Genomic DNA, 27,107 nt, shown 5'->3' with positions numbered 1-27,107 from the left:
AAGTGGAGCAAAGCCAAGTGGGGCACAGGTGGATGTGGGCAGCCCACTGTGGGCTCAGGGCTCTCCATCCTGCTGCCTTTGCCCCAGAAGCCCCGTGCCAGTTATGCACTCCCTGCCTGCCCAGCAGCAAGAGGCATAACTCGCCACCCCCGCAGCTGCTGAGTGGGCAGGAGACATGCAGCTGGCACAGGGATCCCAGGACAAAGGCAGAAGGGTGGAGAGCCCCAAGCCTATAGCAGACAACCTGCATCCACCCCACACACAGATCTGGGGGAGGGGCACCTGCCCCCCCTTGAATCCCCTGCAAATGCATGTAGCAGTGGGGAGCCACCCCCCACCTACCATGGACGAGCCACCCATGGCTCCATCCCACCCCCAGCCCCTGTCTCACTCCATCCCTCACTGTGGAGGTCTCAATCTGCCCCCCACCCCAATGCCCCTTCCCCTTCATTGACTTACCTGCAGGGAGCTGCTCTCCACGCTGTCTGGCTATATTCTTGGCAAGCCAGCTATTCCTTGTTCTGACATTTAAAGCAGTTTTCTGGCAATATGATGTATAGGTTAAAGTCTGGGCAAGGGTAACTCCAAGATAAACTGTGCGGGTTTTGAATTTGAAAGGCTGATTGTTTAAGGTGATAATGAGTTCATGGTTGGCACTGGCATTATGCAGATGGGGAAAATAAATAAATAAATAAATAAAAACCACACGAGACAGTCTTTGAGATATTTTGCTTGAGGCACCATTTTAGGCAGTACTCTGAGATCAGATCTCATGTCTCCATAAAGTGTGGGTTTCACACTTGAAAAAAAAGTGACAAGCTTAGGTGACAAAGGCACCATCATCAGTGTAAACAAATTTTTGAGCCAGTCACAGGCAGATCATTAGTGTACAGGTTGAAAAGTACTGATCCCTGAGGGTGGCCATTGGTTTGATGTCTCCAAGAGCTAGTTCAGTTGGCCAGGTGGACTCCAAAGGATCAACAACATACTAGTAGTTCAACTACAGGAGTGGCTCAACATGAAATAATTCTGGATATTTTTGCCAGACGACTGGTATGCCAGACAATGTCATATGCTGATGTTAAAAATCAAGGAAGACTATACCAGTTCCCCTGTTCCCCACCCACATACAACATGATTTGATAACTTTGGTTCCCATTTCAAAAGTTCTTATTACTATATCTCAGTTTTTCACAGAGATTTTAAAATTATTATTATGGAAGATTCAAAAGTAGTTTTTATATTTATCAGATTTTCTTGATCACTCCCAATTATAGATATGGTGAAAGGAGTATCCCCTTTGGTACTTAAATATGGTGAAAGGAGATATGGTAAAAGGAGTTTTCCTTTGGTACTTGAATTGTCCATTTGTGACTCAATATACTGAGTCAACTCATCTGATTTTCCTTGCTCTTATGGTTTGGATGTTGCCAAAGGTTAAATTTGTTCCTCTTCTGCAATCCTCTCTTGGACAGTTCTGGCTGTTTTCCTCAAATTCCTTCCATGCCATCTACAGACATCTTCCCCTGTCTCCACAAGTCAAGATCTCAGAGCAGGATGGCAGCATGGCAATTTTCACTTCTGCGGTCTCCCTCAACCCGTGTCTTTTAAAAAAAAAAAAAAAAAAAAAAAAGACAGCACCTCCAATTCCCAAAGGTGATAAAGGCTTTTCACTTTTGTTACAGTGATATTTGTTTTGCTTTAATATTAGTTTCAAACTGTTTGGTATGTCTCCTTGTATCAATATAGGTTGCAATAAAACTGTGAGGCAGTCAGCGATCTAATCCTTAAAATATCTTCCCATGAGGACTTCAGCAGGTAATCCTCTCTCTCTCATAGATGTGTTTCTATAATCCAACAAACTAAAATAAGGACCTTTGCTATCCAAGCTAATTTTTTAAAGAATTCTTTTAACAGTTTGAACCACTCTCTCAACCATTTCACTTGATTGTGGGAATAACAGACTTGATATTTTCTGACTAAAAACCCTTTGCTCCAGAGACTTTGAATCTTTTGCAAAGCAAAATAATGGTCCATTGTCACCAAAAAGTCAACAGATATTCCATGTTGCAAATACATATTTCCAAGGCACCTGGTAGCTGAGGCACTTGCATCTTGAAGTAACCCTACCACTATGTATTTGGATAATCATCAACTAAAATGAGATAATTTATCCTTTGAAACTCAAAGGAGATCCATGCCCAGTTACTGCCAATGTCTATTAGGGACCTCACATGGTCCCACTGGTTCTTCTTTATTTTTGTTTTTATAGGTTTGACATCTTGTTGATCTGTACCTTATCCTCAGTTTGACTACATATCTTTGGCCATTAAATAGCAAGGCAAACTCTATCTCTTTTTTGCATAGCTCTGCTCCAAAGCAGCTTCATAAATAATACCCAACACTTCTTTTCTGAGGCCTTCTGGTGCTAGATTTCTTTCACTTTTAAGTCAAGTTCATCTGGCACACTTGGTTCTCCGTATGACCAACAGGCATGAATATTTTCTGGCCCTTCAGATCTCTAATCTGGATAGCCTTGCAACATGGTTTACCTCAAGGCCTGAAGTATCACATAATTTGCAGTTGCTGCCTTCGCTTGACATTCTGATATTAATCCATAGGGCATTATCATGTGTGCTGCAGCAGCAGCTTTTTCTGATCTTACTTCTTTACCATTCAACATATATGATCTGGAAAAGATCAGTGTGGCAGTCGAGTGGCAGGCCAGGCTGTGGCCAGTAGCCCGAAATGGCAGGCAGGTACTTTTGACCAATGGAGCGGAATTAGGCATGGATGTGTATTGGTTGCAACAAGGTTGTTTACTTACGCTACTGATGTGCACAGCGCAGGAAGAACTGGCTTAATTGCAGTTACAAACGTGAGCTCTTTGAGTAAGACGAGATGACATGAACGGCTTATCGGACATGCAGGGCACGGGGTACGTCAGGACAGTCAGTGACAGGGAGTTGTCGGTGGGTGATCAGTCCGCCAAGTTCACTCCGAGATGTGCGCGGAGTTCTCTGACTTGGGCAGAAACTACTCTAACTTTTATATGGCTAGCGAGCCAATTACTAGTCACCAAATATGAATAATTTCTAACCGGCCAATGGTGGCGCACATGTTTGCATAAAGTTGGCGGGACCTTTTCACTGCGTCGGGGTTTTCTACCGTAGCGGAAAATTCCACTGTGCCGAGAAATTCCACGGTGATGTAATAGCGGAATTTCCCATTGCGTTATAGGCATCAAATCAATGAAATTTTCCACTGTGACATAGGCATTCAACTACTGGGTTTTGACAATCAGCAATTGCTACCCTTTTCCATGTTTATATTCAACTTCTAGTTGGTATTTTGGCATGTAAGCATCCATCTTTGGATCCTTGCAGGTGTACCGTACAGAGTTAAAAATATAGCTTCAAGAACAGGGGTGGACACACACCAGCCCACCAGCCACTGCTGGGAGCCCAAGAGATGACTGCACCCTGCGCAGCTCCAATCTGCTACAGCTGGGACCAGGCCAGAATGCATACCATGCAGACTCAATCCCCCCTCCCCCACATCCATTCCCCACCCCCAGCTTCCTGCTGGTGATGCAGCTGGGCACTAGGCCTGGCACTGTGGCCACTGGCAGCCAGGCCCACATAGGATGGGTTGTGATGCAGCATGTCAAGTAGCCATCCTGCCTACCTGCCACAATGAGCCACTGCTGCTGTGGCACTACTAGTCCATGATGACCATGGAGGGTGCTTAGCCCAGGGACTGCCACTCCCAACTTTCTTGGTGTGGCTACTCATCATGGGAGGCATGCAATCTTGCATGATTTGACATCTGTTTCAAGATGTAGATCCCCCTCCCCCTCATGATGAAATAGAGTACAACCAAATACTATTGCTAGCATTTCTTTTTTCTATTTGGGCATGGTCCTGCTGTTTTGTTCTTAGAGGTTTAGACACATAAGCAACAACAAGGTCAAGGATGCACTGCAGAGTAGGAGTTTTGAAGTGATGGGAGCCCAAGAAGGGTGGCTGTGCCTTAAGGAAACGATCCTTCAGGCACAAAGCGAGACGAACCCTGTGCAAGGTAAAGAAGAGGGAAAGGGGCCAGGAGGCTTTCCTGGCTGACCACAGAAATCCAGGGCAGCCTAAGGGCCAAAAGGGGAGCACATAAAAAATGGAAACAGGGAGAGATCACCAAAGACGAATATACCTCCTCTGCTCGTGCTTGTAGGGAGGCAGTTAGACAGGCCAAAGCTACCATGGAGCTGAGGATGGCATCCCAAGTAAATGACAACAAGAAATTGTTTTTTAGATATATAGGGAGTAAAAGGAAGGCCCAGGGAGGAATAGGACCCCTGCTAAATGGGCAAAAACAACTGGTGGCGGACAGGAGGGACAAGGCTGAACTCCTCAATGAGTTCTTTGCCTCAGTGTTCCTAAGCGAGGGGCACAACAAGTCTCTCACTGGGGTTGTAGAGAGGCAGCAGCAAGGCGCCAGACTTCCATGCGTAGACCCTGAGCTGGTGCAGAGTCACTTGGAAGAACTGGATGCCTTTAAGTCGGCAGGCCCGGATGAGCTCCATTCAAGGGTGCTGAAGGCACTGGCCGACATCACTGCAGAGCCACTGGCGGGAATATATGAATGCTCGTGGCGTGCGGGCCAAGTCCCGGAAGACTGGAAAAGAGCCAATGTGGTCCCCATTTTCAAGAAGGGGAGGAAGGAGGACCCGGGCAACTATAGGCCAGTCAGTCTCACCTCCATCCTTGGCAAAGTCTTTGAAAAAATTATCAAGGCTCACATTTGCGAGAGCCTGGCAGGACAAATTATGCTGAGGGGAAATCAGCACGGGTTCGTGGCAGGCAGATCATGCCTGACCAATCTAGTTTCTTTTTATGACCAGGTTACGAAACGCCTGGACACAGGAGGAGGGGTGGATGTCATATACTTAGACTTCAGGAAGGCCTTCGATATGGTATCCCACCCCATACTGGTGAACAAGTTAAGAGGTTGTGACTTGGATGACTACACAATCCGGTGGGTGGCGAATTGGCTGGAGGGTCGCACCCAGAGAGTCGTGCTGGATAGGTCGGTTTCGACCTGGAAGGGTGTGGGCAGTGGGGTCCCGCAGGGCTCAGTCCTGGGACCGATACTCTTTAATGTCTTCATCAGCGACTTGGACGAGGGAGTGAAATGTACTCTGTCCAAGTTTGCAGACAACACAAAGCTATGGGGAGAAGTGAACACGCCGGAGGGCAGGGAACAGCTGCAAGCAGACCTGGACAGGTTGGACAAGTGGGCAGAAAACAACAGAATGCAGTTCAACAAGGAGAAATGCAAAGCGCTGCACCTAGGGAGGAAAAATGTCCAGCACACCTACAGCCTAGGGAACGACCTGCTGGCTGGCACGGAAGTGGAAAGGGATCTTGGAGTCCTAGTGGACTCCAAGATGAACATGAGTCAGCAGTGTGACGAAGCCATCAGAAAAGCCAATGGCACTTTATCGTGCATCAGCAGATGGATGACGAATAGGTCCAAGGAGGTGATACTTCCCCTCTATCGGGCGCTGGTCAGACCGCAGTTGGAGTACTGCGTGCAATTCTGGGCACCACAATTCAAGAAGGATGTGGATAACCTGGAGAGGGTCCAGAGAAGGGCCACTAGTATGGTTAAGGGCCTGCAGACCAAGCCCTACGAGAAGAGACTAGAGAAACTGGACCTTTTCAGCCTCTGCAAGAGAAGGTTGAGAGGTGACCTTGTGGCTGCCCATAAGTTCATCACGGGGGCACAGAAGGGAATTGGTGAGGTTTTATTCACCAAGGCGCCCCCAGAGGTTACAAGAAATAATGGCCACAAGCTAGCAGAGAGCAGATTTAGACTGGACATTAGGAAGAACTTCTTCACAGTTCGAGTGGCCAAGGTCTGGAATGGGCTCCCAAGGGAGGTGGTGCTCTCCCCTACCCTGGGGGTCTTCAAGAGGAGGTTAGATAAGCATCTAGATGGGGTCATCTAGACCCAGCACTCTTTCCTGCCTATTCAGGGGGTCGGACTCGATGATCTATTGAGGTCCCTTCCGACCCTAACATCTATGAATCTATGAACAATACAGCTTGTAATACAGTGGAACTCACATCCACTGTCAAAGAAGCAGTAACTGTATAAATTCTCACGTGAGCAATTCTTTTAAATGGTTAAATGCCATTTGATGCAGCGGCACTTTTCACAATAAGTGCAATTCCTTTAAAAAAAAACAAAAAACAAAACAAAAAAAGCTACAGATGGGGCAAGCAGAGGCCGCTGGCAGTGTCAGCCCATGCCTGCCTCCTCACCCCTCCCCTTTAAGCCAGCCCCACTGCCCTGCCCCGCCCCACAGCAAGGCAGTGCCTGGTCCCCTGGCCAGTCTCCCCGGGCCCGGCTGCCCACGCACGAGGCCCCGAGAGGGCTGCTTCTCATGTGCTGCTGGGGATGGGAGGAACCCGGCCGGGTCTGCACCGGCCAGCAGAAGCAGCAGCGGAGCCGTGTGCTGCTCGGGATGGGACGAGGCTACACCCATCAGTCCCAAGTGGCACGCGGCTCCACTGCTGCTTCTACTGGCCTGTGCAGACCTGGCCAACCTCCTCCCATCCCCAGCAGCACATGGGAAGCCGGCTTCAGCTACGTGCTGCTTTTCCTGGCCGGTACCAACCCGGTTCTGCCCAGGCAGGTCCTGCAGCACCATGTCAACCCAGACATGGCACCAGCAGGCCTGGTGAGCCCCAGGTTAACCCCAGCCTGGCTCCATGGCTTTTTCAGCACCAGGTCAACCCGGTTGTAGCCAAGCAGCTCCTGCAACACTGTCAACCCGGGCATGCATGCTATGTCAACCAGCACCATGTCAACCCCTGCAACTTCAATGGTGTCAAAGGTCACGTGACATCACTTCCTGATATGATACCACTTCCTGTGACGTCTTTGAATATGGCTTGCCGGCCCACTGGGTGATAAGAAGTTTGTGATCCGGCCCCACATTCAAAAAGGTTGGACACCCCTGTCATAGAGCCTCACCACAGAGCTCAGAGACACATCACCACATAAGAAGTATCTGCCCAGAAGACCATTCCATCTTTTTACTCCTCTGTGAAAAATGAAACACCATAACCAGAAGGAAATAGGATTACATCCTGCTTGCCACCAACAATTTTGAGGTAAACAGACTATTCCAACTTTTCTCTGAGCCTAATCTGCATATAAAATGAGCAGTTCCAAACAGAAGATTTTACTACACCTTCAACTCTTCTATGAAGAATGAACTGTCATTTCTGCCCAGGAGAACATTTACAATCTTTTCTCCTATGCCTGAAGAAGGGTGTTTGTGCCCAAAAGCTTGCAATTAAAGATTTCTTTTTGCAAAAATCTAGTTGGTCTAATAAAATATATCACTTCTACCACAAGTCCCGATTCCCTTTTTCCCTCTAGACCAATACAGCTACAACCTGGATATTTGAAATCTCTGGGTTTATCTTATAAATTTCAACCATGGCACCCTGGTTCAGAACCACTGCTTTAGGTGATCCGTTTTCTCAATAGTCTAATACTTTCAGGGATGGGTGCCAAAAGGAGCACAGGCAGCTTGTGTGTGTGGATTTTAGCAGACTGGGGAAGGGTCAAGCAGCACAGTAGCAAATAGAGCAGGGAGAAAAAAAACCAAGCACTAGATGAGGTAGGGAGTACGACAGGAAGCAGAAAGCGGAGCCACAGCTTAATCAGAGAGCAGGAGGTTGAGCAGCAAATCAGGTAAGGAAAAGGGATCGGAGTGGAATGCCTACCAAAATAGGTTGACAAGGAGCCATTATTGCAAAGCAACTGTGAAAAAAAAAATCCTAATGAAATCCTAGAGTGCATACGGTACTAATGCAATCCTAGGGTGTGAGATATATTCAGTAGAGACAAAGGGCCAGACAAGTGTTCATTTCTCCAAATAATTGCATCACAGAAATTCTTACTAGTAGAAAAGTGGCCCAGGAACAAAAGCATATATGTCAGCTACACATGCACATGTTAGGTGTGGAGAGCTTTTTTTTTTTTTTTTTTTTTTTTTTTTTTTTTTTTTTTAATATAATTAGTTAATTAATATTGTGTTCCATGTCAAATCAGTTCCAAATCATATTGACTGAGCAGAACTCAATTATTCCAGAAAACATATTGAACAGGCTGAGTTCACTCGTTTTAAACACCCAGTATGGTGCTACAAACAGTGAGGATACTCCATCCCAAGCTCTCACTCAGGGACTTCAGATACTCCCAAATCCATTGGCAGGCATTCTACATGCAGGCCCAAGCCCAGAGGTCTTGGGGTTTGGATGCCCCCACTATACTACACTTGATCTGAGCTAAAAGGCCAAGAACTATAAAGGTATGGAGAGCTACACAGGTGAACTCTCTTTAGTTGAGGGCATTAGTGGGCTGATTCCTGGACCAGCTCCACCCCTAAGGAAGCCTCTCCCCTGCCTTGGAAGGGGGCAGGCTGTTAACAGGAAGTCCTCCCTCCCCCTTTGGCTTTTAAGTTGTATATTCAGCCCAGCTGAGCTGCACACAGGGTGATTTAAAGCTGGAGATGCGGGGAAGCAGGGCTGGGGAGACCTCCCCAATCCTCTTTCCTGGATTCCTAGCTTTTAAATTGTTGCATGTTACACCCAGCTGGCTTTAAATGCTGTGTGCACCAATGGTCTGGGAAGTGGGTTAGGGAGTTTACCCAGTTCTGGCTCCCAGCCCAACAGAATCTCACTGTGCCTTGGTACCCAGTCCCACAGGCTTCGCAAGAGCCTTGCTGCTCAGCTGGGTAACATTTAAAGTCCGCAGGGCCACAAACTGGGACAGGGAGAGCTTCCTCAGCACTGGTTCTTACTCCCATGGGCATTAAATGTCACTCATGCCACTTAGTTGGGCAGCACTTTCAAGTCCTTGGGGCCAAGAACCCAGGTCAGGGAAGCTCTCCCCATTCCAGGCCCTGCAGACTTTAAATGCTACCTGCAGAGGAAGGGCAGAGGGGGCACAAGTATAACCCCAAGGTTGTTCCTTGTGGGGATGGTGGTGGGCAGGAAAGAAGCCAGGGGAAAAGAGCAAGGATCAGCTGCTCTGTTGTTCTACTGTTGGGGCACCTGCACACCTGCGAGGAGCTTGCTCCAATGTGCTGGAAATTCAGAGCTTTGGAGCAACTTGTTTAATCAACTCTGTTGGAGCACAAATTGACATGTGCTGGCAGCCTTGTACGTCACACGTCTCAGCAGCACAGTGTGCCTCAGCACTGAGGAATTGGCAGTGGTAAACTTTGAACTAACATGTTCGATGTGCTTTAGTTCAAAGCACACTGCCACCATTTCCTCAACATGGAGGTGTGCTGCACCGCTGATAGACGTGGTGCACGGATGCTTTTAATTGGCACAACTCGCTAATTAAAAGCACCCGGTGCTGCATCGGAAACTCATGTAAAAATGCCCTTGATTGCCAGGAGTAGAACAGAAAGAGCATCTGGGCAACCCCTCTACCCATTCCTCAGACCATGGACTCTGGTCTGGGGAGTGGGTAGGGAACTGTCCCACTGCTTCAGGGAACAGTCCTGTGTGATGTGGATCAATTAAAAGTCAGATGTTAAATAAAACAGAGTAAAAAATGAATTAAAAAAAAAAAAGAATTAAGAATGGTTATTCTTTCTTCATATTGCTTTATTCAAATCTCTTGGATCTAAACAATCTTATTCCATCTCTCTCTGGCTTATGTACAATCACTACGAAACTGATGCACTGCTTCAGTTCCCCTACCTCCCCCAGACTGGTCTAGAGGGGAGGAGACTGGTGAGATAAAGCCTCTAGCCCAGGGGTGGGCAAAATGCGACCCAGGGGCCAGATGTGGCCCGCCAGGCCATTCTATCCAGCCTGTGGAGCCCCCCAAAAATTTAGAAAATTAATATTAATCTGCCCTGGGCTGCCTGTCATGCGGCCCTTGATGACTTGCCAAAATTCAGTAAGCAGCCTTCTGCCCAAAATAATTGCCAGCCCCTGCTCTAGCCCAACCCCAAACTAAATAGTTCCCAGCCTGGAAAACAGGCAGGAGACACAGCCTGGTACTTGCATCTTTCTCCTAGAGAGGCACATTTTCCCTAGGAAAAGTTGAATGGATGTTTGTAGTTTTTACCTGGAAAGCAGCAATTCTCCTGGTAGGTATAACACCTGTATGTGTCCAAGGAGATGTTACCAGATTTCTGTATAATGGTACTAGGACACCACCTGAACAAAGTTGAATTCTAGTCACAAATGTTCAAAAAGATTAAGTTAAACTGGAGTGGATGCAAAGAAGGGCTTTGCTGCCCAGCTGGCCAACATTTAAAGTCCACAGGTAATGGCAATCTCTTGTAAAAAGAGGTTAAAGGAGCTTGGATAGTTTAATTTGGACTATGAAAGAGGATATAGTTACCTTCTACAAGTACATTTATGGAGTAAATGTCAGAGAAGAGTATTTTAGAAGATGGGGACACAAAGATTGAAGACAAAAAATGAGAACGAAAGGGACCTAAATGGAACCTAACACCCAACACTGGCATGAGGTCAAACTTATCAGGGCCAGAAATTAGATGATAAATTCAGGCTGGAAATCAGATGGATTCTGTGAAGTTTTTGAATGTTATTTTGCTTAGAACACCTTAACTACTTACTTGAAAGACTGAACTGGAAACACTTATGAAAGGGATGGTATGACTGGACAGCGAATTATGGCTCAATAGCCAGTGTGTGTAATATGTGAAATCAAGCATCTGTAATCTTGATGTTGGGGTATAGAACTCTTGTAATGTGCAAATTGTCTGGTAATTCTAAATCCTGTACATCAGAGCTTTTACTGTCACCAATAAGGATTAGGAAGGAATTCTTCCCCACCTCCTGAATGCTACTGTCTTTGAAGTTTTTTTTAAATCTGCTTTCCTCAGAAGCACTGGAATATTAGCCACAGCTAAAGCTGCACTGCAGGGCTTTGATTGGGCTGCTGGAACTTGGAAAACCTGACTGAATGACTGAGCAGAAGTGCAAGACCATATCAATTGCTGATTTGATGTCAGGAAGAAATCCACCCCCCCAACCCAACACAGATTTGGAACCGAGAGAGTGGGCAAGGTGGGGAAGAGGAGAGACTCCTTTCCTTTGCAGCCTGGGGTGTTTTCCTTTTCTTAAGACCTTCTAAGTGTATAACAACTAATTACTTCATTACAGGGAAGGAGGCAAAGGCACTGGCAGGTCTCCCCTGTTTTTATCTATGCTATGTTATGTTATAAAGTGGTTCTGAGCTTTTAGGTATTGTGCCTTGTAGTTGCATACAAATGCCTGAAGTGGTGATTTTGGGGATTCTTAAAGTAACTGGTTGCATGGGAATGCAAAGAACTAGATTCAATGGCTAAGCAGTACCCATTGACTCCTATGTTTCTGTTTCCTCCCCCCCTCAAGATATTTAAAACTAAAAACAGGCCACCTTGCTTGAAACCTCATATAGAGGTTATAGAAATTGAATACTCTTCCCTGTTTTTGTGTGAAAAATCTACACACACCATGCATGGGGGGGGGGGGGGGGGGGGGGGGGAAGAGAGGAGAAAACAGACCCCCTTATCTTTCACTACTAAAAACCTGAACTACAATAGCATACAGAAACCATCAACCAGGATTAGTACCTCCTTGTGCTAAGTTCCATAGGAACCATTTGTGAGGAAGAATTGATGGCATCTTTATTCTATGTTTACCCATCATTTACTTGAAGATGGAAACAGATAGTCTTAAAGACATTATTGTGCATGTGGTGGGGGAAGGAGACATCTTAAATGGCTTCTGAAGAATGTAGGTAGAGATAAGCAAACCTGTACCAGGGGAAAGAATGCTAATCACTAATAATCAGAGGACTCATTTTTACCATACCCACAGGGATCACTAAGTTTGAAAGGTGTCTTACATGCACAAATCCCATTTATGTCAATGGCAAGTGAATACTCGTTCCACAACTGTGGTGAGACAAGGTGGCGGTGGGGGGACACGACACACAACACCCAAACAAATCAAGACAACTAGTTGGTTGGGGTAGGAGTGTAATACATAAAATTCTTAACAGCCAAGATAAAAAAGGTAAAGGGTCATTAGTAGGAAAATAAAAGTAGTTTCTATAAATGAAGACATTGCTTCTCAAACTCAAGGTCAGACTCCCATAGTCAGAGTGGGTCCCCAGCACCAAAACAATTTTAATTATGGTAGGACCTCATCCAGTGTTGATTTACCCCTGTTACAGACTGTGACCCACAACTGCTGTAACTGCATCAGTCCAGACCCTAGTGAAAAGAAACAGAAAAGAGAGCTATAAACTATAATTCCAACCAGTTCACCTCATAGTAGTTTCAAGCCTAGTTAAACCACAGCAATGAAAATAGCAGGTTAGGACATGTCTATCCAGATAGATTCCATCAAACTAGTTTATTACTTCAAATGCAGAGGATTAACTACAGGTTTCCCTCAATTTATGTAGTACACGCGTTCCCAGAGAACAGCACATAAATCAAATTTGCATAAAGCAAACCCACTTTATAATGTAAGAAATAGGGATATGTTCCCATGGTAGTGAGGGAGGGAGGGAGGGATGCACCGCATCCCTTCGGCATTTCCCAGGGCTGCAGCAGGTGGCAAAGTGGTGGGAACTATGAGTGGGTACAGGATGGGGGAGGGGGGAAGGGGGGGCAGGTCTTGCTACTACATGCCCTCTGGGAAGTCTGCAAGCTGGGGACCAGCACCAGGCTCTTCCCTGGATCTGCACACGGGACAACAGCAGGCTGCCGCTGTGGGCTGTGGCCAGCAGCACCACCGGGCTCTCACAAACGCTTGGCGTGCAGATTGGAGGCGGGGGGAGGGGTGCCACAGCAAATTTTGGGGTGGCAACAGCCCCCCACTCTCAGCACCGCTGCCTCATTTCTGCAAGTAAGGCTGGGGCTAGCAGCAGCAATGGGCTCTTACCAGTGTTCCAGGAGGGCAGCCGTGGTGGGGGACTGCTGCCACCTAAAGATTTGCTGTAACCCCCCCCCAACCTGCCCACTGAGCACCAGGGAGAGTCCAGTGGTGCTGCTAGCCCCAGCCCACAGCGGCAGCCTGCTGTTATCCTACGCACAGATCCAGGGGCCCATGCCCCCCCTACGGGAAGAGCCTGGTGCAGCCCCCCAGCCTGCAGACCTCCTGGGGGGCACACAGCAGCAAGAACCATGCCCTCCCCCCCCCCATCCTGCACCCCACACCTACTCATAGTTCCCACTGCTTTGCTGCCTGCTGCATCCTGGGACTCTGGTTCTCCCTGTTCACCCTAGTCCCTGCTGCAATGGCTACAGGAGCAGCTGTTGTCAGCTGCCTATAGCCGCTGAGCTGCACTGTGCCCCGAACCTCCCGGGGCTCCACTTCTCCCTACTCACCCCAGCTGCTGCAGCAGACCCAGGAGCAACTGACACTACCTGCCCGCACCGCAGCACAGCAGAGCCCAGGGGCTGGGGTGAGTGGGGAGAAGCAGAGCCCAGATCATGTAAGAATGAATTTACTTTGTGTATAAAGGAATTCTGGAGAGAAAAAAGGTGACTGCATAAGAGTGAAATCACATATATGGAACCTGCATAAAATTGAGGGAAACCTATATATTGATTCCTTACTACTCTTACACCATTTTGAAATACCTTCCTTCCTCTTCATGCATCTATACTGCTCTATGCTTGTTTAAATAAGCCCCTCACCTTATGCTCCAGCTTTTTTCCTCCTGGTACATCAGGGGATACCTACCACAAACTACAGGAATTCTCAAACTGGAGATCAAAACTATCAAGCGTGCATGAGTTTTTGTTTCCTCATATCCCCTTTTTTTAATTCCTAACTGACAACTGAGAGGGAGCATTCTTCAGTTGTACGGAAGCTCATATTGTGTAATGTGGATCAATTAAAATTTCAGACATTGTATAAAACAGACCTTTGGAAGTCTTAGAAATCCAAGTAGTCTGACAAAGCAGTGATTGTGACAGTGATTTATGAGAACACAATGATGTGTTATTTCCTTGCATTTGAGCAGGCAAATGGATTTGGCTCTTCAGTTTTATAGAGGTTTTGCTGCTGCAGTAATAGGGCTAGCTAGAGGATGAAATCAAGCAGTTATTTCTGCAGAACATTTATCTGGAGCAGTTTTGCTCAGTGAAGCTCTTTCTTCTTCAGTTAACTAGGAGTGACTGGTAGGAGAGGGTAGCAATGCAGAATTGAGGTGACTAGCAGCAGTAAAGTAGATTTTCAGGAAAATGGCCTAGGTCATCCTGAAAATGTGTGCAGAGCTCAACCCAGAAATGCAGCAGCAGAACACCAGCACCAGGATCTCCTCTTCATGGAAATATGAATTACAAATCACCATCAAAATTCATAGCACCCTCTGCTACCAGTGAATACCTACCCCACTTGCCATTGCTAGATCAACTCTTGGGACTTATCATGAAGGCTTGTGATGGTGTGTGTCAAAGTTTAACACTGCACAAGAGGCTTCCTAAACTGCAGCAGAAGTTGACTCCCAAATGCTATAGAGCCACTGATGGGGCAAGTGTGACTATTTTTTCCATCTGGCATAAAGGCCCAAATCCTCATTACCAGAAACAGCACACCTCCCCCACCACACACCCCCAATAATTCTGCAAGGTCTAGTTGATCACCATAGATGATTCACCAGTATTAATATGGAATAATATGCAACTATACATATATCTGGATATTTATATAAGAACTCAAGACTGTTGCCTGGAATGAGCAAGGGAACACTTGTTTCTTGAACCAATATGGACACTAAATGGGTGACTGTAAGGGTAAAAGGGAATACCTTTTGAAGAAGCTGAAGTTCCCCCTCAGTATGTGCCTTGTATAATAAGTCTCTGCTCTGTTTGAGGAAGTTTATATCGTTTGCTAATAGGAATTTAAAAAAATAATACTGTCTGATTTTTTTTAAACAAAAAAAATAAAAAAAAACTTTAGGGAAACTATAAACCTTTGTAACAAAGAACAACCATTTTAGAGACCATTAGTTTATCACACTGAATAGTTTAAGTTCACAACACTGAATAATTATTCCATGTTAAAACAAAACAAAGTATACAGTATTATATAGATTTCTCGAAACCATGCCTTGGAGCACAGCTTAATCACTGGAAAAGTATTTAGCCTTTTACATGTCATACCACCATCCTCCAGACTATGCAGCTGGAACTTAAAACTTTACCACCTTGCTAAGCACTTTGATACCATGAAAGCCCATATCTGTATCTCCACAACTTAGAGTTTAATTCAGATAGCTGTGATGCAAAGAAGAAACCTGATACATCTGGCTGCACTGATTGCATTTTTGAGGATGGGGTGACCAATTTGAGGCAGACACTGTGTGGAACAGAGCAAATTTAGGGGTCAGGCAGCAGTGGCAGATATGGGGCGGAAACAAAACAAAACAGCAAGAGTGTACAGAGCAGAAGCAAAAAGCCAAAGTAACAGATTCAGCCAGGGGAATAGATTTAAAGTAGCACTAAGGGAGGGTGCAGGGCTAACTTATGCCTGCCAAAAAGGTTGGCCTGCAATGTCCTAGGGCATACTGCACTTGCTATTTCTTTCATAGATCTAATGGCCAAGTATAAATAGCTCAAGAACAAAACGGATCGGGAAGTACACGTCACAGCTTTAGACCATTTCAGAACACTGGCATAATTTCAGATGACAGAATCTTGATGAATGTTTTTGTCCTTGAGTAAATATTAAAGTGTTACAACACAGCCAACTGAATACGTTCTAATAAAAACAAATGCATAGAAGTCCATCCACTTGCCAGCAATAGTTTAATAGTATGTCCCTAGCGGCTACGTAACAGGTAGGCAAAATGGAAGAAAACAAAGTCTTTCCAATACAGCAGACAACAACATTTGACAGTATTTTACCATTCGCTTTCTATAAAATGTAACCCATCTAACATAAGGCTCCACTCTGGCATTACACCCAAGGCACAGTGAAAAGAAAACAACTTTCCCCAACATTACCCAACAGTTCAAGAGCAGAGTCAGGAGCAGAACTTAAGTGTCCAGAGTCCCAGTCCTGGAATAAAAATCTCACATAACACTGTTCATCAGTAAGTTTCAACATGCTTTATAAAGTATTATTTGTAAGAGGTGGGACAGAGAGGTGGTAAACTAAGCACATAAAATTGCCCAAAGTCACACTTCTCCAGTGTGACCCATTCACCTAGCAAAAGAATCAGGCCTTCGAAGTTCCAGTTCAGCTCTCTATACACAATAACACACTGATCAAGTAGCCCAATCATCTGCTTGTTTCTTGAAACAGAAAAATTGCCCATTTCTTGACCTTTAGTTATGCAGAAAGAAAAATGTGAACATTTTTATAGTAACCAAAATGCTTTAAAAATGTGTTGCAAAGTATTTATAGCAAATCTTTCGGATTCTAGACAATTTTAAAGTATATTCGTGATTGCTGGATTCCAAGTCACAATTTGGATCTTGCAAGGTAAAAGTAGATTTGCAAATTCAGTGAAATAGAATGCCAAGACTCTTCCCCTCTATATTATACATCCCTCAGCCTCACAATGGGCTAAGGAAGTAAGTACATGGGGAAAGAGTGAAGCGTTGTCCTCCTACCAGAAATGCAACGCTTTCTTCAAATTCTCAAGAAGGTGATTATATTCTGTACTTATGAAGCTGCTCAGCTGACTGAACCTCTTGTGCCCTGCTGCATGTTCAGTTCCTGAGTCTATTCCCACCTCTGCCAGTGACTTGCCAAATGATTTTAAATCGCATGATTCCTCCATCTCAAAAGGGTTGTTTTAGATTAACAATTCAACTAAGAACCAAAACTCAGGACCCTGGATGAAAGTTACTGTGACATAAAACTGACTAGATTAAAGCAGGGGGTGTTAAAGATACAGCCCACGGGACAATCTGGTCCGTGGAGCCCTATCATTTGGGTTTCAATGCTGCCTGTGGGTCTCTGCCTGGACGCACTCACTACATGCAGCATGCATCAGCCCACGCCCTGCATGAAATGCACAAAGCCAGTCTGTGAATACAATCCAGCTTGGCAGAACCAGTAGTGTCAAACTGCCTCTGAAAGCCTGGGAACTGCAATATTCTACTACATCATTTTAAAGGTAAGTAAGAAATTAGATCTAGCCAAACTTTGTTTTCAACAAGGCAGTATCTGAATTTGCCATTATTCCAAAAAGAAAATTGGAATACAATTCTTCTCTCAACTTCCATAGAAAGTTTAATCTGTAAATAAAACCCTGCTTCCCTCCCCTCATTTCAAGGCATGAAAAAGGGTCTCTGGCTTGTTTGTTAATAAACTAGCCAGAAACCATTTTTCATGAGTAGCAACTCATTTTTCATTAATGGAAATTTCAAGAGTGGAAATTCTACCCACTCTTGGTTTTTAGCAATTTTGTGAGGCTTTCAGTAGACAACATTTCTGTAACTTGCAAAGGTGTTCAATGTTTTCCTAAATTTGACACTCTTGCTTAAGACAAGGACAACAAATACTATACCTACTCACATACCACACTGTACCTTCCCCACCCCACCCCACAGAAAGCCTTCCAAAATTGAGGGCATATTTTACATGGGGAAGCTGATTTTTCTGTTCAGAATAGAAGATATTGTAGAATGGCAACCATTTCTCTTTTTTTTTTTTTTCTTCCTTCCAGAAACTGTGTAGAGGTAGGGACAGACTCCAACAGGGGCAGATCCAGGGAGGGTACACTGATGTAGTCATACCTGCTTTAATTCCTGCTCCACTCAACATTTAAAATCAGAAGTAGAATTTTTATTCAGGCAGTGCTGAGAGTCAGTTGACTTCATGGCTCATTATAATGTACCCAACCCCTGCTAATTGTTTTTCATTCAACGGGTGTTAATAGCCCTCTCTGGTTTAATGATCTCAGTGTTTTACTAAGCAAAATTGTTGAATAAAGGATAGCTTGATATTGGTTAGCTACTCCTGATCTCCCTCTATTGCACAGCTGTGCAAACCATTTTTAGTCTTTTTCAAAATCCTGGATCTGCTCATGGAATTCAGGTTCTCAGCAGCAGCTAGTTTCAGCTTCTGTCTGAGCAGCCAAGAGCTGTTGATAGTTTAGCTGCAAATGGTCAGAACTGCACAACCAGAACTACAGGAGACAGAGGATGAGCAACCTGCAGGCACATAATTGGAAGCATGTAGCAGACAAGGAAGATGCAGGCAAATCTAGCAGTGAATTATTCTATATCGGAACTATATATAAAATGATTTAAGCATGTTCCACTTATGTTCTCAGAGAAAAGCTTTCAACTTAAAACCAAACAAATTGCTTTCTAACTCTAATGTTATATTGCCTTTAATTCTATATAAAGCTTTGTCATATTGAAACTATATTAAAGTGACCTAAGGGATTAATTTCAACAGAACTGTGTCCAGACTAAAGTGTATGGCATTAATGAAAGTCTATTCATTAAAAAAAATGAATATTATCAAAGTGATAGGCAGAGTGTGATTTATCTACATAAACACTGTAAAACCAAGATGCAGCATGTTAATTTTAACAATTAATTCCCAGTCCTCAAAAGCTTCAAAGTAATGTAAAGCAGCTAAAGAGCCAACACTTGGGAATATGCGCATGAGTAAGGAAGGGAGCAATCTTCAGTTTGTTAATTTAAGAATCTACTATTTACAACTTAATTCTCAAGTGTAAAAGAAAACTATTAGGAAATAACTCAATCACCATAGCCTCAAGTCATACATCGGGTCTGACACATACTTTTCTGTTAAAATTAGTGTTAGAGTTTCCCTGAAGAAGATATAATATGTCCAATAGGCTATTTTTAGGATTGTAGTTGCTTTGTGTAAAAATGTTCATGCTGAAGAAAGTAAGTCCCCAGTGCACCTTACATTTGAAACAGGAAATAACAAGATTTAATGTTCCTTCATTTTGGTGGGAGTTCATGCAAGTGTCTTTAACTAGCCCCTAGAAAATTGTGTCTGCTACACATACAATTTACCTTTAACAACAGGAATCCCATCATGACAAGCATTTTCCATGCCATTATCTACAAAGATAACCTTACTCCATGAATCTGGAGATTGTCTAATAACCTTGTAAGACTTGCAAACACCACTGAAAAAAAACAAAAAACCTGCAAATAATTTCTGAGAGATGAGCATTATATTAGCTTGGGGCAGCTAAGGATCCCCCCCCCCAAATTCAAAGGAGTCTGAGAACCTTCAGCATATTTGATGCTGAAGTGTGAATTCAAAGTTCTCAACCTTTTTAGACTCCAGACACCTCTCAGAAAATGCCAGCTTTGGTTTTTTTTGTTTTTTTGTTTTTTTTTACAGTGTGTGTAAAAAAAAACCCAACAACAACAAAACAAAAAAACCTACATTTTGGTTGCAAAGAACTCAAAGACCACAACAGGGAGGAATGTTTTTTAAACACTATGAATTCCTATTTGAAATCTCTAGGTTTATCTTGCAAATTATATTTGTACGTATCATGGCTAAAGTGAGTTAAGACAGACAACAACAAAATCCAGAAATTCACCACAAGAAGCCTCTCTCAGGTACAGTCTGGCTGAGGCAAATTAATACACAGTTAAGTTGGGATCAGCAGAACAGGGACAGGAATGAAAGTTTACAGCTTTTTACTCCCGTTCATAATTCACATGAAAGGTAAGGAGTGATCTTTATTTCATTGCTTCTTGTTAAGTAGGACTGTTAACAAGTTCCATGTATTGACACAATTTTACATAGATGTCACAGCAAGGGCTACACAGCTGAAACCAAGGGCTAAATCTGACCAGGACAACCTCCCTTACAGGGAATATGGAATGGGAGAGAACCCAGTTTGCTTGCGATGGCATTCAGAAAAATATTTTAGCCGAGAGGAACAAGGGAACAAAGGAAATTAAACACCTTCCCATACCCTGAATCTGACTGAAAAAAGGTCTCACTTCATTGATACCCTGAGCACATTTTAAGATAACAATCTATGCCATTTAAAATACACTTCATTTTCAGAGTAGACTAACAATGTTTAAAGTTACACAAGTGGCACAGGCAACAATGTAACTACTGAAGCCTTGGCCCACACTCATCCTGACCTTCATAAGCAGCCAAGACTAACAAACCCAAGCAAAATAATGGCAGAATAAATAAAACTTCCACTTAGACATACTTCATTTGTATAAAAAAATTACTACTTTAAGTAGGATTTTAATGAAATATTGTGACTACACTATTTAGCATTACATATTTAATCCAAAGTGATCTCAAAACAACTGCATGCTTGGCAACAGCCAAGATAATTGGTGGTAATGTTTGACTTAATCTTGTAAAGCAGGGTCTAGCAACAAAACCCATGAGGTGGCCAGACACTGGGAGGTGTTGCACTAGACACTGAGGAAGAAGCCGAACAGCAGCGGCCAGGTCAGAAGGTCCAGTCCACCACTAAAAAATAGCTATTGACTTCAGTTGCAAAGCTCATCTAAGGCAAAAAGGCTGATTGGGTACAACTATGCTGTTCCAGCCAGAGAGCCCTGGTTGTCCATTTCTGAGCATATCCCACCAATTCACTCCTGCAGGTATGCTCCAAATACATCGATAAAACCCTTCTAGGGCACCCTTCTGCCAGCTGCTCTCAAGGCCTCAGTCTCCAGTGTGCTTGAAAGGCAGCTACTGGGAGCAACCTTACCATCATGTTTCCAAGTCTAGAGCATATCTGCAGGCACAGGTAGCTGGAGCATGCTGAAGTATAGCCCACTGGGTCTTTTTAGCTACCAGGGTGTAGACATGACCAAAGAGCCTATATTATAAAGTTTACTGCATTACTTTCTTGGCTATTATTATTTCTTACCCTCAAGAAAAAGCAGCAATCAGAAGACAAAAAAATCAGGCATAAAATTAACTCCATTAACAATACATAGTTTAGACAAGGCAGGGCATGGTTTAGTAGTCCAATACTTATAAAGTTTACTTTTGACTGTTTATGCTGTATTCACCTTGTGTCACATACAGCTCAAGTCTGGCAGACTGGTCAGGTATACATTCTGGTTCTCAATCTTTTTAGACACAAGACTACAGAACAACTTGTGTATCAAGTGGCACCCCAATAAATAAACTAATTTTGTTTTATTTATAGTGCTTATCTGCTTGGAGAGAGACCAGGAAAAAAGAGCACCAGCCGGAAAGGAAGGGCCTACACTCCAGTGAGTGGCAGGAGAAGGAGGGGCATCTAGAAGAGAAGAGCCTGCACTTATCTCCCTCTCAGGGGCACCCTTCCACAGCTGCCACAACATCAGGGTGCTGCAGCTGGTTGAGAATCACTGCTCTAGTGCAATGCTATTATGTTCTGTTTCCAGGACCATGGGGAATGCAAAGTACTTTCAGTTTTTAATCTTACTGTAAAATATACACATACATATACACACACAAAACCAAAAAGCTTCCAAAAAAGGGAAATGCAAAATAAAATGGTGCCATAAAGGCTTGTTTTCTAAATAGCACTCTTGTTATTCAGTGTTTGGTTTGACCCTTACCATTGCTAAGAGTCCCAGGTCTGCAGACAGACAGGTTGCTTTGCCAAGTTTACACAACTTGTAGAATGAAAAAGATAGGAGTCAGAGTCTTGTTAGGTTTTGCTGTTACTTTTCAGATACACCTGGGCAATAGTAAGACTGGCAAAAACATCAATTCCATTATTTTGCAGCTTCAAACAAATAAAAAATGAATGAGTACTTTGACTAAAAAGCAGAGGTGTTGGTTACTACTGGGTGGGAACAGAATAGGAGAACCTCTATTCATATTACAGAAACAACCATAAAGCTGCACTGAAGGTGGGGCTAACAGACTCGTGAGAGACTGATCCGTCTCGTCTCCCTTTTGGCAGGCAGACAACTTCAGGTTAAAAGCTTCAAATTTATCAGCTATCTAACCAACAAAAACCTGATACAAAGATGAATCTCTGCACTGTCTCATTTCCACACCTGCAGAAGACTATAAGGACTGGCCTCTTACCAACCCCCTCAACACATACGCATTTTGTATTCCTCTATGGTCTCTTTTGGTCCCCTGGCTGCTACTGCTTAAATTTCCCAATTTATGCACCATTGGGGTGGGCAGTTTCAGAAGATACTGATACAATAAGCCAGAAACAGAAATGCTAAATAGAAAAGAGGGTTTGAAAGAAAATAGGCGAGACAGTGCAGCAATGGGGAGCAAATAAAAGAAGTAGAACTCCAGAAAACATACACCACAGTTGACTATGGTAGAGCGAAGTAAGGCCAGGATGGGAAAGGTGATGGATGGAAGGATGGTAGAGGCAGTAAGGTCAAGCAGTGCTTAGCAAATCTAATAGGTTTTTTTGACTGTATTCGTCCACTCATTTGATTGCTATTTTGTTTCCCCCCTCACTCAATAGCTGCTCAAATCTTACTCAGCAAGTATTATTAGATTAATGCCTGTGGAATTTACCCCAAATACATTCCATAAATGTTGTTCCCTTCAATTCAACCTGCTCTGCTGCTTGAAGTAGAATAGTGTTTAATAGAAACTTGATTGACAGTGTTACAATGAAATAATGTACAACTCTATTCTTCAGATTTGCAATCGGCATGGCAAGAGCTTAGCCAACATAAATTAGCTTTTTACTCTCTGTGCTGCTCTACATGGGGAATTAGAAGTTGTAATGCTCACAAATAAGGTGTTAAACCCCTGTGCAAATGCTCTCTTTCAGGAGTCAAGTGGGAACTGGATAGACCTTAGCTAGCTTTAGAAGCAGAACATTGCACCTCCATAGACCGTCATCTGCCGCAGCAAGTTTTTGCCACCTACCTTAGGCAACTCTTTCTACTACACTAAGCTGCAGTTTACAGCATAAAGACACCCTCAGCTGCCCCCTAGGAAAGGTGAAGCTGCAGCGAGCTAAGGCATGGCAGCATCCACACAGGGTTGCATACTCTAATTTCAGTTCATTCATTCATTCATTCAATCTGCTGAATTCAGCTTAGCTCTGGGTGTAGGCTAGTTTACAGTGCAGTAGTTGTGAAAGCCTCCTCAAGCTAGTACATGCCAGGTAGGTTTTTCCTCAAGCCCCAAGCACATCTGGGTGTGAACAGACAGAAAAACTTTAGAGTTGCAACATTTTACATCTCAGCAATTCTATTTTATGCACCTGCTCCATCCCCCCGCAGCAGAAACTAAACGGAGGTCAATTAAAACCAGCAGCTCTGCTAACTCCCACCCCTTAGATGGGGCCTGTCCCACTTGGCAGCGGCGGGGCCCCACTAGTGAGGGCTGTCAGGCCCCGGCCGCGTGCAGGGGCAATGCTCCCCTCATAGCGGGGCAAGCGGCACCGGGGATGCCTCGCCTCGCCTCGCCTCGCCTCTCCGGGGCTGCCCGTGGGCTCCCCTCCAGCACCGCGGGGCAAGGCTCCCCCGGCTCCCGACTCCACCCTGGGGCAGAAATCAGAGGAGGGAAGGGGAGCCCCCAGCCCCGGGCACCAGGGGCAGCGGCAGCCGGGTGGGCGCCCAGGAGCCCCTCGCGGGCCGCCCGAGGGCAGCGCCCGTCGCCCGCTCACCGCAAGGCAGAGGCGCCGGGATCCTGCTGCCGGCTCGGAGCCGCCTCTGCCCGGGGCGCGCGGCAGCCGAGGAGCAGCTTCCCCGACGGGAGGCGGAGGCAGGGCTCGTCCTGCAGCCGGCGGGCCCGGCCCAGGCACACACCGCGGAGCGGCCCCGGGCTGCGACCGCCAAGCGCCCGTGGGGAGGGCGGAGACCACGCCGGGAGCCGAGACGGACGGACGGACGAGCGCGCCCCGGCCCCGGGCGCGGCGCGGCGAGGCGCAGACACTGACCGACGCGGAGCCCGAGCGGCCACACCTGTGCCGGCGCCAGGCAGCGGGCGAGTGCTCCAGGGCAGCGGCCGCCTCCACCCGCCTCATGAGCGGCCCAGGGAGGCGGCGTCCGGGCCTTCCCCACGCCCCGCCGGGCCCGGCCCTCCCCGGGTGCGGCCGCCGGGACAGGACAGGGCAGGGCGGGGCGGGCGCGGCGCCCCCGGGCGAGTCTCGCTCCGCTCTAGCTGCGCAGAGACGTTTCCAGCGGTGGCTCCTCCGCGCCTCTCGCTCCTGCTTCTGCTTCGACGGCGACTGCCTGGGCCGGGGCGGCCTTGTGCTCCGGCAGAGCGGAGGGGCCCCTGCCTCACCCACCGCGTCCGCTGCCGGGGTTAGGGACCCGCTCTCCTGTAAGGATCTTATTGTTCCACTGGCCTCTCTCCTGCGAGCGCCTCCGGCCAAGTGGGGCCTCTCTCCTGTCTCACAGCCCTGCCCACTTGTGTTCAGCTCCAACTCAAAACCTTCACTGGGGTGTGGGAACACGAACTCCCTGCCTAGAAACCGCTGACTGAAGCATCAGAGGCGAGATGCCCGAGAAGGCGGGACTTGTTTTACGAATCTGTGGAGGAGCTGGGGAGTTAACCAGAATGACTCCAGGACTAGTGACACCCCCTTTCGCCTGGTTTGTGGGGTGGTTTTTAACCCACTCTGTAATCTAGCAAATTCGTGGCCATTCCAATAAAGTTATACGAGGTGTGGCTGTGATCCTGAATAATAGTGCTCCCTACCTCTTAGTGAAGTTCTACTTTCTCTTTCACTGGAGAGAAAAAAAGTGCTGTGCTACATGTGATGTGTTCACCACCTGCATCCCCCTTTTCAAAATCCTAGATCTGCCTAGCATCTCAACCTTTATAGGTGCTTCCAGGCAGCACACACGTGAAAGCAGTCCCTCTGGCAAAAGCTTGCACTGACCATTTGGAACAGCGGTGCTCAACCTTCAGCTTGTAGGCCAGATGTTGCCCATGAAGCATCTCTGACTTCTGAAGTACTTGTACAGGTTTCCCTTAATTTATGCTGTACATGAATTCCTGGAAAACGGCACATAAATTCAATTTGCATAAAACAAACCCACTTCACAGTGTAACAAATAGGGATAGGTTCCCAAGGCGGGAGGGAGGGAGTGAGGCTGGGACTAGGGAAGGGGCAGGGGGAGGGGTGCCGCTCCCGGGGCTACACAAGGCAGCAAAGCAGAGGGAACAGAGCGGCACTTACCCCAGCCCCGGCAGCAGCCTGTCCCCACTCACCTCTGAACCTGGGCTGCGCCGTGTCCTGGTACAGGCAACTGGTGTTGGCTGCTCCTAGGACCAGTGCAGCCGGGGCTGGGGTGAGTGTGGCACCCTGTGCCGCCCAGGGCTCCACTTGTCCACACTCACCCCAGCCCATGCTGGAGCAGCCTCAGGAGCAGCCAACACCAGCTGCCTGTACCATGGCACGGTGCAGCCCAATGGCTGCAGGCAGCTGGCACTTACCGCTCCTGGGGCCACTGCAGCTGAAGCTGGAGTGAGTGGGGCCATGGCCCTTTCCCCTCCCCCCACAGACTTACCTGCTTGGGCTGCGGGGCATCTATGCTGATCACATAAGAGTAAATTTACCTCACATATAACGAATTATGGGTCTAAATATGCTCATTGCATAAAAGTGAATTTGCATAAACCCACATAAAGAACCCGCATAAATTGAGGGAAGCCTGTATAAGGCCATTAAGCCAAGGCTTTATTGACTTTGGAAGCACTCCATCCCCTTTAGAAACAGATGCTGAAGCTACTGATGTACTCGGGCATGTTGCCCTCCCTGAATATGTCAGAGAAGTTGGCAGGTCAGAGGCACAGGCTGACCAAAGTGGAGTCGTGGAGATACCAATAGCTGGGGTAGATCCAGGGAGGTGCATGGTGGTGTGGTTGCCCCTTTGAACAGTGCCGCAGGGGGTGAGAGAAAATCAGCAGATAAAAGCAGGCTCAGCTTTGTTCCTGCCTGGCCACTCCCCAGACCCCACTGTCTGGCCCCTCTTCAAGGAGGTAAGCACTGTAATAAATTAACTAGTTTTTGAAAATGGGGTACTGCTCAGTTTCCACAAGTTATGAACAAATGCTTTGAGTCTAAAAAGGTTGAGAACCACTGATTTAACTGTGGTGTGGAACCACCCCATGGGCCATTCCTGTGCAGGGTTGGTATGTGGGGCTGGACCTTGCACCACCTTAGCCTGACCCCATACACCTGGATTAGAACCCACGTGCCCAAGCCAGGTCCCACACTACTCCCGCCCTTCATGCCTGATCTAGTATACAAGGCCACCCTGTTCAGCCTGTGAAGCTCTCCATGAATCCAGAAATTTGGCAGCACAGGAGCAGCAGATAATGCTGCCCTGCTCCTCTGCCAGCACATTTTCAGACCTATGGGGAGCCCTGCAGACTGGATGAGAGGGCTTCATGGGCCATACCTGTAACTGGATAAAGGTTGAGAACCACTGTTCTTGCTGGTTGGTGCAGGCTTTTGCCAGAGCTGCTGCTTTTGCTTGTCTCTAAAGCCCAGGAAGTCTGTGTCTCTGCTGTTTGCATCCCCTTTTCTCCTGCCCCTGAATTCACCATAGGGATTTCAGGGGAGGAGGGGTCCCAAACGGCAGCTGCACTCACCCCCTTGGCTCTGGAACTGTGCGAAAGTAGTGGTTCCAACAAGAGCCTGAACCAGTCTCTGGTGAGCTCAGAGAGATCATTGCGCATGGAGTTGGAAGGCATGTGGCCTGGATCTGCCCATTGCAAAAGCAGTCGATCAGTCTTCATGTAATTACCTGGACAGTGCATGTCTAGGCATGTTGTAGGATCTTCTTCATTGGAGGTTCTCACAAAGAGGCGGTTAAGTCTTGGACAGGGATGGTTTGGGAGTAGCATTCTTTGCGCTGAGGTGGAGGGGACAGAAGGTCTAGATAATACTTCTAATGCTGTGATCACAGCTAAGTACAGACTTTCGGGGTAGTTATGGGGAAGTTAGATTGAGTTAAAAATACCCCCCTGATCTAAGGTAAGTCAGGATGGGGGAATAGTGGGGGGGTTAGGGGACAAGCAGGCTCAGGGGGAAATCAGGAGGGTCCATGGAGGGACTGGGGGGCAGGTCTATAAGAGGGATCAGAGGGGGGGCAGGCAGGATCCACA

General features: G+C 46.2%; 1 protein-coding gene across 4 annotated transcripts in view; it reads right to left on the bottom strand.

Annotated features, from left to right (window-relative positions):
• The window catches only part of ELOVL7 (ELOVL fatty acid elongase 7), a 52,130-nt gene extending 28,091 nt beyond the window's left edge, over nucleotides 1-24,039 (bottom strand). For 2 of the 4 annotated variants that reach the window (XM_006258720.4, XM_019496102.2), the window contains exon 1: nucleotides 23,653-23,742. The gene's annotated coding sequence lies outside the window, so the exon portion shown is untranslated. Of the gene's footprint in view, nucleotides 1-23,652; nucleotides 23,743-23,925 lie in introns of those variants that run through there. The other 2 variants (XM_006258721.4, XM_019496101.2) reach the window with 2 other exon arrangements.
• Between the last annotated feature and the right edge of the window lie 3,068 nt (nucleotides 24,040-27,107).

This window comes from Alligator mississippiensis, chromosome 3 (genome assembly GCF_030867095.1).
Source record: "Alligator mississippiensis isolate rAllMis1 chromosome 3, rAllMis1, whole genome shotgun sequence".
NCBI classification, from domain to species: domain Eukaryota; kingdom Metazoa; phylum Chordata; order Crocodylia; family Alligatoridae; genus Alligator; species Alligator mississippiensis.
The sequence above is the reverse complement of the archived record's forward strand: the minus strand, read 5'-3'. Positions and strand labels throughout refer to the sequence as shown.